Raw genomic sequence first — 12,505 nt, forward strand, 5'->3', positions numbered from 1 at the left:
ATTGTTTGCACACTGACCACACGTCTTGTTGCAGTTCACACCGTACTGACCATTTCTACAGACTGGAAGCAATGCAGAATAATAATTATTGATACATCCAAATACATAACCACAAACTATCAGTGACATCTAAAAACAAAACAAATAGAGAGACAGAATGACAGAGAGCGCGGCAGCTGACCGAACAATCACCCCCTACACACAAACACACACACACAAACACAAACACGCGCGCGAGCACGCACACACACACACACACACACACACACACACACACACACACACACACACACGCACACACACACACACACACACACACACACACACACACACACACTCACATACACATACGCACGCACGCACGAACACACACACACACACACACACACACACACACTTGCAATCATTTCCCACCTCCTTTCCGTATTACAAATAATGTGCCCCTAACTGTGTATTTACAGTGCTGCCACTTGTGCTCATGTCCAGCATAGGAGTGAACTTACCTTGTTGACAAAGAGGCATTTGGAATCCAGGTTGACATGAAGTGCAATTTCCAGTCACTTTATTGCACTTTGGACTCTCGCTGCAGTGTCCACATTGCCCTCTGCAGTCTTGTCCATACAGTCCATCACTGCACTCTGCAAGGGAGGGTCAAACCTGTTATGTAGATGACGACAATGCATGCTTCATTCATTTCGCCTTTTACGTTACGAAAGCTACCTTTCAGTTTCTTTCTTTTGAAGCTGTTGAAATGCACTACTCCCATCAACAGTCATCTTTGTTTTTTGTATGCATCTACCGTCCTCCCCCCAGCAAAAAGAACGGTCTGAAAGACACGGATTTCTTGAACGAACTCCCAGACCTTCTTGAAATGTACCACACAAAGAAACACTTGTTTGTTGGTGATTTTAATTGTCACTTCGACGCACAGGCAAACAGTTCAGTGAACCGAGTAAAGACATTTCTGAAGGACTATAGTCTTGTTCAGCTGATCAATGAACCCACACATACAGATGGTCACACTCTTGACTGGCTTGTTGTGCGTGAGGCCGACAATCCAACAAGCTCATTTTCTGTGAGAGACTGTCAGATATCCGACCACTCAGCTCTTTTCTTCAACATCAGCATTCAGAAGCCCAAGCCTGTAGTAAGAACGGTCACGTCACGAAACCTGAAGAAGATGAACGTGGACAAGTTCAGGGAAGACGTGAGGGTGTTTGCCGCCTCCACTGCTGCCGACACGCCAGACACAGACCTCTTGATGGTCTTCAACACCTGTCTACGTCAGCTGATGGACAGCCACGCCCCCCTTGTCACCAGGCAAGTCACTGATCGTCCCTCAGCCCCATGGATGTCCGAAGATATAAAGGACCACAAACGGCTCGTACGCAAGCGGGAGAGGTTATGGAGAACGTCAGGCCTGACAGTTCACCGTCAGATTTATCGTCAACAGCTTGACGACATCAAAGCTCTCCACACCAGTGCCAAGCTGGAATACTATACATCCCGCCTCGCTGAGTGCAAAGACACCAAGGCTCTGTTCTCTGTAACAGATGAGCTATTCGCGAAGAAGAAAGCCACTGCCCTCCCTAAATTGATTCCCCCATCAGAACTCCCCGAGACTTTCAGCAATTTCTTTGACCAGAAGATCTCTGACATTCGCAAAGGTCTCGACTCATCCAAAACACAAATGTCCTTCGCCGCATTTTCAGGGACCCCCCTTCCACGGTTTAGCCCTGTTTCTGAGAAGTTTGTTTTTGAACTTATCTCAAAATGTGCTCCAAAATCCTGCACACTTGACCCCATTCCCACGTCACTCATGAAAACTTGCCTGGATTTTCTTGTTCCTGTTGTAACGAGAATCTTAAACCTTTCTCTTCAGTCTGGGTCTGTGCCTGCACAGTTTAAAGAGGCAGTCATAACACCACTTCTAAAAAAGCCAGGCCTTGACACTGAGTGCCTAAAGAACTATAGACCTATTCCCAACTTACCCTTTTTGACTAAGCTGTTAGAACATTTGCTGAGTAATGATCTTTTAGACGTTCATCAGTCTGCATACAAGAAACATCACTCCACAGAAACCGCTCTTCTTTACGTAACTGACAAGCTGCCGACCAGTGCTAACAACAAGAAAGTGTCTGTGCTCGCATTCTTGGACCTCTCGGCTGCATTTGACACCATCGACCACGACGTTATCCTGAAGATGCTACAGTTCACGTTTGGAATTGCCGATAAAGCTTTCAAGTGGTTCGTATCATATCTCTCTGAACGCTTTCAAAGAGTACAAATAGGTCAAAAAGAATCATCCCCTGTTCCCCTGAAGCACGGAGTACCCCAGGGCTCTGTTCTAGGCCCGGTTCTGTTTACACTATACACACAGGACCTATCTGACATCATCTCGAGGCATGGCTGCGAACACCACAAGTATGCCGACGACACCCAAATAGAGGATTCTGCTCCCCCCAGTGATTTTCCAAAAGTGGTTAAAAACACTGAGCGCTGCATTGAGTCAGTTAAAGACTGGATGATAGACAATAAACTCAAGCTGAATGACTCAAACACTGAGGTGATGCTGTCAGGCTCAAGGCATGCTTTAAATCAGATTGACTGTACTTCCCTGACAATAGGCGACACTCAGATTGTCTCCCAAACCGCTGTTAAGGACCTAGGCGTGTACCTGGACTCTGCTCTGACAATGCAAAAACACATTAGTTTTGTTTGTAAATGTGCCTTTTTTGAGTTGCGCAAGATTTCCTCTGTCAGATCATTCCTGACACTCCAAGCCACTGTTCAACTTGTCTCCTCTCTGATCCTGAGTCGACTTGACTACTGCAACTCATTGCTTGCTGGCCTCCCCACTGAAGAACTTGATCGCTTACAGAGAGTTCAAAACAGTGCGGCAAGGCTCATTCGGCAGAAGTCAAAGAAAGCCCATGTCACTCCCCTACTTACCACCCTTCACTGGCTTCCTGTGAAGTATAGAATCGAGTAGAAGCTGGCTGCGTTAGGGTACCGCTGTTTTGAGAAATCACTTCCCCCTATCTGTCCAATTCCCTCAGTAGCTACGAGCCATCCCGTTCTCTCAGATCCTCCTCTGAAATACTCCTTCGCATCCCGAAAACCAGGATCAAAACCTTTGGTGAAAGAACCGTTAGGTACCAGATTCCGATCGTCTGGAACTCGCTTCAAAGTTCTATCCGTGACTCCAGCAGCCTTTCCTCCTTCAAACACAACTCAAAACATACCTGTTTCGTAAAGCCTTTGCATAGCCTGAGTAGACTCTCCACAACTCTATTCTGTTTTGGAACTCTCTACCCTGCATGTGCTTCATGGTCTATTTGTCAATGGTATCTTTGTGTGTGCGTGTGTGCGTGTGTGTGTGTGTGTGTGTGTGTGTGTGTGTGTGTGTGTGTGTGTGTGTGTGTGTGTGTGTACTTTTAACATTGTACGCTAAGTTTTGCTTAGTGCTTGGGATCTTGGTGTTATGTCTCAGTTAAATGTATGCTTTGTATGCTTGTTGATTTGTGCTAGTTTATTCTATAATGAATTTGTAAAGCGCCTGGAGCCAATTGATGGGACTCGCGCTATAGAAAAGTTATTTATTATTATTAATAACCTAAAAAACACACACTATTAAATGTAATGTAGCCGAAAAGTACTATCCCCTCTACAATACAGGTTTAACAACATTGGGAGAGGTACTTAGGGATCACTTGGCTGCCTACTTTATTTGCCGTGTTTGGCAGACCCTCGACTTTATACTCCACAAATAAACGATTTTTAAAAAATAAATCCGAATAGTATTGACTGAGAAAAGTTGCACCATTTCAAAACATGCGGCAAAGGAAACGACCACGTTAATAGTTGAAGTGTGTGATCACGGTGAGCACAAGGAGAATCAGCTCTGATGTGCATTTTGTATAGTGTGCGCTCGATCTGACGCTAGGTTTTTAAAACAATTATGGAAGACAAAATCAATTTCATGTATACTTCCTGTACAGAGTGTTTTAAACAACAACAACAACAACAACAACAACAACAACAACAACAACAACAACAACAACAACAACAACAACAACAAATATCATGGAAAGCCACTACTAATCATCAAGACAGTAATTCTTGAATACCCTCTTGACAGAGTAAGGGCTTCCACCCAGGTTCACAACGCCTGCAGTAGCCTGTGTCTTTGTTACAGGGATTCCCACCGTCACAGTGACCGCACTGACCGCTACAGTCGCTGGACCTGTTGTAGTGTCCGTTGGCACAATCTGCAAATATCAATCAGTCATTGTTTTTGTGTTTTCCACCTCTTACTTTAACATAACATTTGATATAACTTTTTTTTAAAACAACAACACCCACCCCGATCAGCAACAATCATTTCAACATGCGTTGCAAACAATATAATTGCAGCAATGGAATTTCTCTGCAATTTGCATGGTGACCGACTGACACATCGATACACTTACAGTTACAGACACACGGACAGAAAGGCCTGACTGATAGGCACTGTCACGGTTTCAGTGACACGTTTGAGAAAGAAACTCTTTGTTGGGCGCCTTTCTCAAATTGCAACGTAATGCGCCTGTACACCGCATTGCAGGGAAAAGTTTTGGTTCAAAATCACGAGATGCACGTGGAAAGTGCCAGCGTGAAAACCGTGCAGTTATCGGGTGATTCTTCGCTCATGGTTTAGAACACGTGTTCCAAGCATGATATAGGTGTGTTTGGTAGGCGACCAGTGATTGGTCAGGAAGATCACTTGGTTTGGGGAAGCGATTGCGGATTGGTCAGAGAGATCACATGGTCTTTCTTTCCCGTCCTTCTTTCTTTTTATATTTAGTCAAGTTTTGACTAAATATTTTAACATCGAGGGGGAATCGAAACGAGGGTCGTGGTGTATGTGTGTCTGTGCGTGTGTGTGTGTGTGTGTGTGTGTGTGTGTGTGTGTGTGTGTGTGTGTGTGTGTGTGTGTGTGTGTGTGTGTGTGTGTGTAGAGCGATTCAGACTAAACTACTGGACCGATCTTTATGAAATTTGACATGAGAGTTCCTGGGTATGAAATCCCCGAATTTTTTTTTCATTTTGTTGATAAATGTCTTTGATGACGTCATATCCGGCTTTTCGTGAAAGTTGAGGCGGCACTGTCACGCCCTCATTTTTAAACCAAATTGGTTGAAAATTTGGTCAAGTAATCTTCGACGAAGCCTGGACTTCGGTATTGCATTTCAGCTTGGTGGCTTAAAAAGTAATTAATGACTTTGGTCATTAAAAATCTGAAAATTGTAAAAAAAAATAAAAATGTATAAAACGATCCAAATTTACGTTTATCTTATTCTCCATCATTTGCTGATTCCAAAAACATATAAATATGTTATATTCGGATTAAAAACAAGCTCTGAAAATTAAATATATAAACATTATTATCAAAATTAAATTGTCGAAATCAATTTAAAAACACTTTCATCTTATTCCTTGTCGGTTCTTGATTCCAAAAACATATAGATATGATATGTTTGGATTAAAAACACGCTCAGAAAGTTAAAACAAAGAGAGGTATGTACAGAAAAGCGTGCTATCCTTCTTAGCGCAACTACTACCCCGCTCTTCTTGTCAATTTCACTGCCTTTGCCATGAGCGGTGGACTGACGATGCTACGAGTATACGGTCTTGCTGAAAAATGGCATTGCGTTCAGTTTCATTCTGTGAGTTCGACAGCTACTTGACTAAATATTGTATTTTCGCCTTACGCGACTTGTTTTTTCCTGCATGCTTTTGCAGACGCAACCTCCATGTCTAGATTGTATGAATTGATACTATGTTGCCATTAAACTTCGATTGATACCTCATTCATTACATTTAGTCAAGTTTTGACTAAATGTTTTAACGTAGAGGGGGGGAATCGAGACGAGGGTCGTGGTGTATGTGCGTGCGTGCGTGCGTGCGTGCGTGCGTGTGTGTGTGTGTGTCTGTGTGTGTGTGTAGAGCGATTCAGACTAAACTACTGGACCGATCTTTATGAAATTTGACATGAGAGTTCCTGGGTATGAAATCCCCGAACATGTTTTTCATTTTTTTGATAAATGTCTTTGATGACGTCATATCCGGCTTTTCGTGAAAGTTGAGGCGGCACTGTCACGCCCTCATTTTTCAACCAAATTGGTTGAAATTTTGGTCAAGTAGTCTTCGACGAAGCCCGGACTTCGGTATTGCATTTCAGCTTGGTGGCTTAAAAATTAATTTATGACTTTGGTCATTAAAAATCGGAAAATTGTAAAAAAAAATAAAAATTTATAAAACGATCCAAATTTACGTTCATCTTATTCTCCATCATTTTCTGATTCCAAAAACATATAAATATGTTATATTTGGATTAAAAACAAGCTCTGGAAATTAAATATATAAAAATTATTATCAAAATTAAATTGTCGAAATCAATTTAAAAACACTTTCATCTTATTCCTTGTCGGTTCCTGATTCCAAAAACATATAGATATGATATGTTTGGATTAAAAACACGCTCAGAAAGTTAAAACAAAGAGAGGTACAGAAACGCGTGCTATCCTTCTTAGCGCAACTACTACCCCGCTCTTCTTGTCAATTTCACTGCCTTTGCCATGAGCGGTGGACTGACGATGCTACGAGTATACGGTCTTGCTGAAAAATGGCATTGCGTTCAGTTTCATTCTGTGAGTTCGACAGCTACTTGACTAAATGTTGTATTTTCGCCTTACGAGACTTGTTTTATACCTGAACTTGATATCAGCAACACCATGACAAAAATATCGCATAGAATAAATCGTGCTTTTGAAAAATATTCCTTTAAATCGGATCATTACTGTATGTACACGACCCACACCACAAAATCAGTCAAACATGGTAATGAATAATAAACTACATCGTTTATCCTTCTCTAATGATATTGTATTCGTGTTTTTCTTTTTCTTCGTGAGAACATGTTCATGTTAAAATGTCTAAAAACAAAGCATGCACTGTAAAATTCACTCACCGTCGCATTTGTCATTTGTGCCCCATCCGGGTCTACAGTTACATGTTCCAATAGAAGTGTCACACAGTCCGACACATCCTTCACTGCAATGCTGGCTGCAGTCACCATAGGTCCCGGGCGAACATTCTGTATCAGCAAAATGTATAGACCGCGTGTAATTGTATTTTATCCGAAAATGTTTTTGTTGTTCTACAAGGATATGACTGGCAAGGACAAGAAAAGTCAAATGTGTGCCGATGTCTCAGAGGGCACAACGTTACAAAGGTGAAGATGTTGTTTGGAAAGTATATGCTTACAAATTGATTTTCATTTAATTCATTCGGAATACTGTTTCGTGTAGCCTTCCAAACTTGTTTTGGGGAGGAACACGCACGCACGCACGAGCACGCACATATACACCCACCCAGCCGAACACACACATTCACACATATCACACACGCACGCACGCACGCACGCACGCACCCACACACACACTCACACACACACACACACACACATATATATATACACACACACACTAACACAAACAAACATATATACACACACACACACTAACACAAACACACACACTAGCACACACACACACACACACACACACACATTAATGCACGCACGCACGAGTTACATCGTTCACACAAAGGACCTACAGTGTCAAAAAAGCAATACCTTTTTTTTCACGAATTTGCTTTGTGCACAAAACAAGAACATTGAATAGTTTAATGTCTGTTTCTTACTTTGCGTGCACATTGGAGCTTGCCACCCGGACTGACATCCACGTTGACATTCTCCACTGGTTTTGTTACAAGACGTTCCACTGCTGCACTGACCACAGCTTTGATCACAGTTGCTGCCATAATGGGAATCGTCACAAGCTGAAAAAGTAAAGTTAAAATGGAACTATCACACACACACACACACACACAAACACACACACACACACACACACACACACACACACACATACATACAACACACACACACAACACACACACACACACACACACACACACACACACACACACACACACACACACACACACACACACGCATACAAGCACGCACGCTCGCACATACGCATATGCAATTAATTCTCAACATAAGTTTTCGAACAAAAATGATCATTTTTGTTTACCCCAGACTTGGATTTCACAGAAGGAAAGATAATCACGCAACTCGTCGGCCGGCTTCTGACGTGTCACTTCAACTTCTTGCCCACTCCTGGGCAGTGTTCGTAGAATGTCCGTCTTCGGCTCTGTGTTATTGACATCGTCGCCAAACGTGTGCACTGTTGCGTTGTCGATTGATACCTTCACTCCTCGCATCAAAGACAAAGGATTCCTTCCTGCAAAGAATGTCAGTTAATATAGTTCTTGACATCATTCAAACACCTGTAATGATCCGACATTTTACCTCAAGAACGTATCGGGTCATTGCTGAAATACAGAGCTTTTTGTCATGGTACCCCTCAAACTTGACGCAAAAACTTCCAGTTTCCCATCAATCGCGCGATCGACAGCTGCATCAGTAGAAATGGCACCACACAGGAACAACGCAAGATCGCAACTACCTGTTTTGAATAGAGAATTTATATGACTTCCTCCGCTTATGCCAAGTTGTGCCTTTTTGTCAGGTTATATTTGGCGGTACCTTGTAAAAGGGTGCCAGATAGTCAAGTGAAGTGCCTTTGAATGAAATAACACGGTAATGAATGTTTAAGTTGTAGTACGAAAGTAGGTGCAATATGTGTTGTTCTGAATGTATCATGAACAAAACGTTAGGAAAGCAATTGCAAAGATCTATGTACTGTTACCAAGAATATAAAGGTGAGTGTGTGTCGATTCTTTAGCACGGTAGTTCGAAGGCATTCCAGCAGACGTTTTAGTCAGAGTGAATCGTTCAATTTTACAAGGAACCAGTAACAAGTCCTATATGTATTAATTGAGCAAAGTTTTGTTCGCGTAGCCTACTAAACTAAACTCATAAACAAGATACATATGCACACACTCAGTGTCTTTGCCAATAGACCGATTATGTGTTGGGTGATTTTCATCTGTATTTATCAATTTTACTTTATTGTTGGTTTTGATGTAGACTTTTGGTTTGCCCCTCTTCAGAATTCACTTGATCACTGACAAAAAATCGTGTTTTGTCGTTGTCCAAACAAACACCAATGAAAAGAGGCGAAGAACCTCTGAGCGTTTGTATTAGGTTTGCACATTACTGTCCATTTTTATATTTAGTCAAGTTTTGACTAAATATTTTAACATCGAGGGGGAATCGAAACGAGGGTCGTGGTGTATGTGCGTGTGTGCGTGTGTGCGTGTGTGTCTGTGTCTGTCTGTGTGTGTGTGTAGAGCGATTCAGACTAAACTACTGGACCGATCTTTATGAAATTTGACATGAGAGTTCCTGGGTATGAAATCCCCGAACATGTTTTTCATTTTTTTGATAAATGTCTTTGATGACGTCATATCCGGCTTTTCGTGAAAGTTGAGGCGGCACTGTCACGCCCTCATTTTTCAACCAAATTGGTTCAAATTTTGGTCAAGTAATCTTCGACGAAGCCCGGGGTTCGGTATTGCATTTCAGCTTGGTGGCTTAAAAATTAATTAATGACTTTGGTCATTAAAAATCTGAAAATTGTAAAAAAAAATAAAAATTTATAAAACGATCCAAATTTACGTTTATCTTATTCTCCATCATTTGCTGATTCCAAAAACATATAAATATGTTATATTCGGATTAAAAACAATCTCTGAAAATTAAATATATAAAAATTATTATCAAAATTTTTTTTCCGAAATCAATTTAAAAACACTTTCATCTTATTCCTTGTCGGTTCCTGATTCCAAAAACATATAGATATGATATGTTTGGATTAAAAACACGCTCAGAAAGTTAAAACAAAGAGAGGTACAGAAAAGCGTGCTATCCTTCTTAGCGCAACTACTACCCCGCTCTTCTTGTCAATTTCACTGCCTTTGCCATGAGCGGTGGCCTGACGATGCTACGAGTATACGGTCTTGCTGAAAAATGACAGCTACTTGACTAAATATTGTATTTTCGCCTTACGCGACTTGTTAACCTTCCTCTCGCACCCATGGGAACCAGCAACTGTCACCTCCCATATACGTTTTGTATTTGTTATTTTACTCAGCTTGATATGAATAAGAAAAGAAGTGGAACTTGAAGTGCTCAACTACTATAACTATTAGTCGGCACGCGGCGATACATATGTCCTTTGACCTTTTCTTGGGGGTATCTCGTACTAAAAATAGAATACGAGATTCTGGGAAAGCTGTTCAAGGGCACTTACGCACTATGTTCGATTTTCAGTACATGAGTCAAAACCTTTGGAATAAATCAAAATGAATAAAATACAAGAATAAAGAGTTCAGAAAAGAAGAAGAAAATGTTGAGAGAAAAAAATCGGGCTTTTTATGGAACACGAACCTGAGACCGCCGGGGCAGGGGGCTAGCGTTCTCCCGCTTAGACAACCATGCACACAATTCCCAAGCGTGAAAATAAAAGATGAACCGCAAACATATATTACACGTGGTTCTCGAGCATGTGTTGACTCGTCGGTTTCCAAGTTTCTCCGTTCGTATTAGTGTTTTGTACGTTTTGTTGATCTCACCATTACATGTTGTCGCGGTGATACCCATGGGCATTTCACAAAAGCCGATGTTGCAAACCAAAAAAATAGAATCGGTAACTCTGGGGAATTGTCTGATGGAAATACTCAATCATTATGCAACTGTTTGATTTTTTTTGGGTGCATGAGATCACCCAACATGAGATCACCCAACATGAGATCACCCAACATGAGATCACCCAACATGAGATCACCCAACATGAGATCACCCAACATGAGATCACCCAACATGAGATCACCCAACACGGTTGGAATGAATGAAATGAATAAAATACAAGAATTACGAGTTCAGAAATATTTTTACAAAACAAATAAAATAAATAATTGCCATCGAAGAGGATCGAACCCGTGACCACCAATGTAAGTAAAAGCGATCGGGCGCTCCACCAACTGAGCTTATCTTTCTCACTGTTGGTGAGGAAGATTTTAACTTCACTTGAGTTCTCGAGCATGGGGATCAGTATTGACTCGACTCGAGTGACCGAGTCCAGTCTCTCCGTTCGTATTTGTGTACTGTACATGCTCTTTATGAATATCTCACTGTTCGAGGCAAGTTAAGTTATTAACTGACCCTATGCTCCCGTTCACTTTGTATACGTTTGTAAAGCAATATCAAGTAGCGTTAATTTAAAGCGTGACCGACATTATGTTCTTGTCTGGCTCCGATATGCATTGACCAATCGCCGAAAGGCGCTGACGTCATTGCATGAAAGGATTACCCTACCCAGGATCTAAATTCCTGATGACAAACAAAGGATTTTGTTCGGGAGGACGACGATCTATGGACGGTTTATTATATAAAGGGAAGCAAGCGGTTAAATAAAAACGGGCGTCGACAGAGCCAATGAAGAGTGATATCAACTAGTAGTTCTCATTCACTTGTGATAAGAAGCTAGTTCTGAAAATGATGACAACAATTGATTGTGTATGCTTGATTAAACAATGGTTAGTTACAGTTTAGTCATGCGACATACACACACGCAATTATACCTTCAATACGCTCTTGTCAGACATGACAAAATCTCATTTTAATTCATATTACCTTCATTATACATAGCAAGCTTTCTGGCATATATGGTGATCTTGCGGATGACGTAGGGCTGACCCAGGTTCACTGTCCATCGTGGATGTTTGTCATCCCAGTGCGTGAAGATACAGTTGCCTTTCCCGTAACTCGTGCTGTTGTTGCCGTTGATGACATCGTTACAGGTGTTGTTCTCGTGGTGGGTGGCGAAGATATCGTCTTTATTAGGATCACCTTGCATGTGCGTGTAGTAGAAGTAGGACGACAAAGTGCACTCCTTGCCAAACGCGACATTTTCTGAAATGCAAACAGAGAAATGACCGTGACAATAAGGGGTGGTGACGGTCACTGGCTTTAAAACAACGGATGTTTACTGTCTCTAACCCAATCACACTCTATTGGAGATGGCTTAAAACGTTGCGACTGTCCAGGCGGCAGCAAAGCCATCGTCGTCGTAATGATTGTGAGCTCCGATGTGCGTATTCTCAGAAGAAAAGGGCGTCATATAATCGCTTGACAACAGTAAACAGTATCACTATTTGCCTCATTGCTAAAACGCTTACACAGCCAATCGAAAAAATACTGGTAATTCTCAATCATTGGCAATGCAGAGGACAACGTGAAACAGTTTAGTATGTAAACTTCCCTGTTAAGTTCAACCAAAAGCCTATTCTCATAACAGCTAGTACACTCCTCATTGTCTCTGTCGACACCCGTTTGCAACCCCCCCCTCCCCCTCCCCTTCGACTTCCCTTTCCATAATAAACTTAACATAGGGCGTCAGCAGCCAAGCAAACTAATACATTTTCCTAA

Source organism: Littorina saxatilis, unplaced genomic scaffold, assembly GCF_037325665.1.
Source record: "Littorina saxatilis isolate snail1 unplaced genomic scaffold, US_GU_Lsax_2.0 scaffold_187, whole genome shotgun sequence".
Lineage (NCBI taxonomy): Eukaryota > Metazoa > Mollusca > Gastropoda > Littorinimorpha > Littorinidae > Littorina > Littorina saxatilis.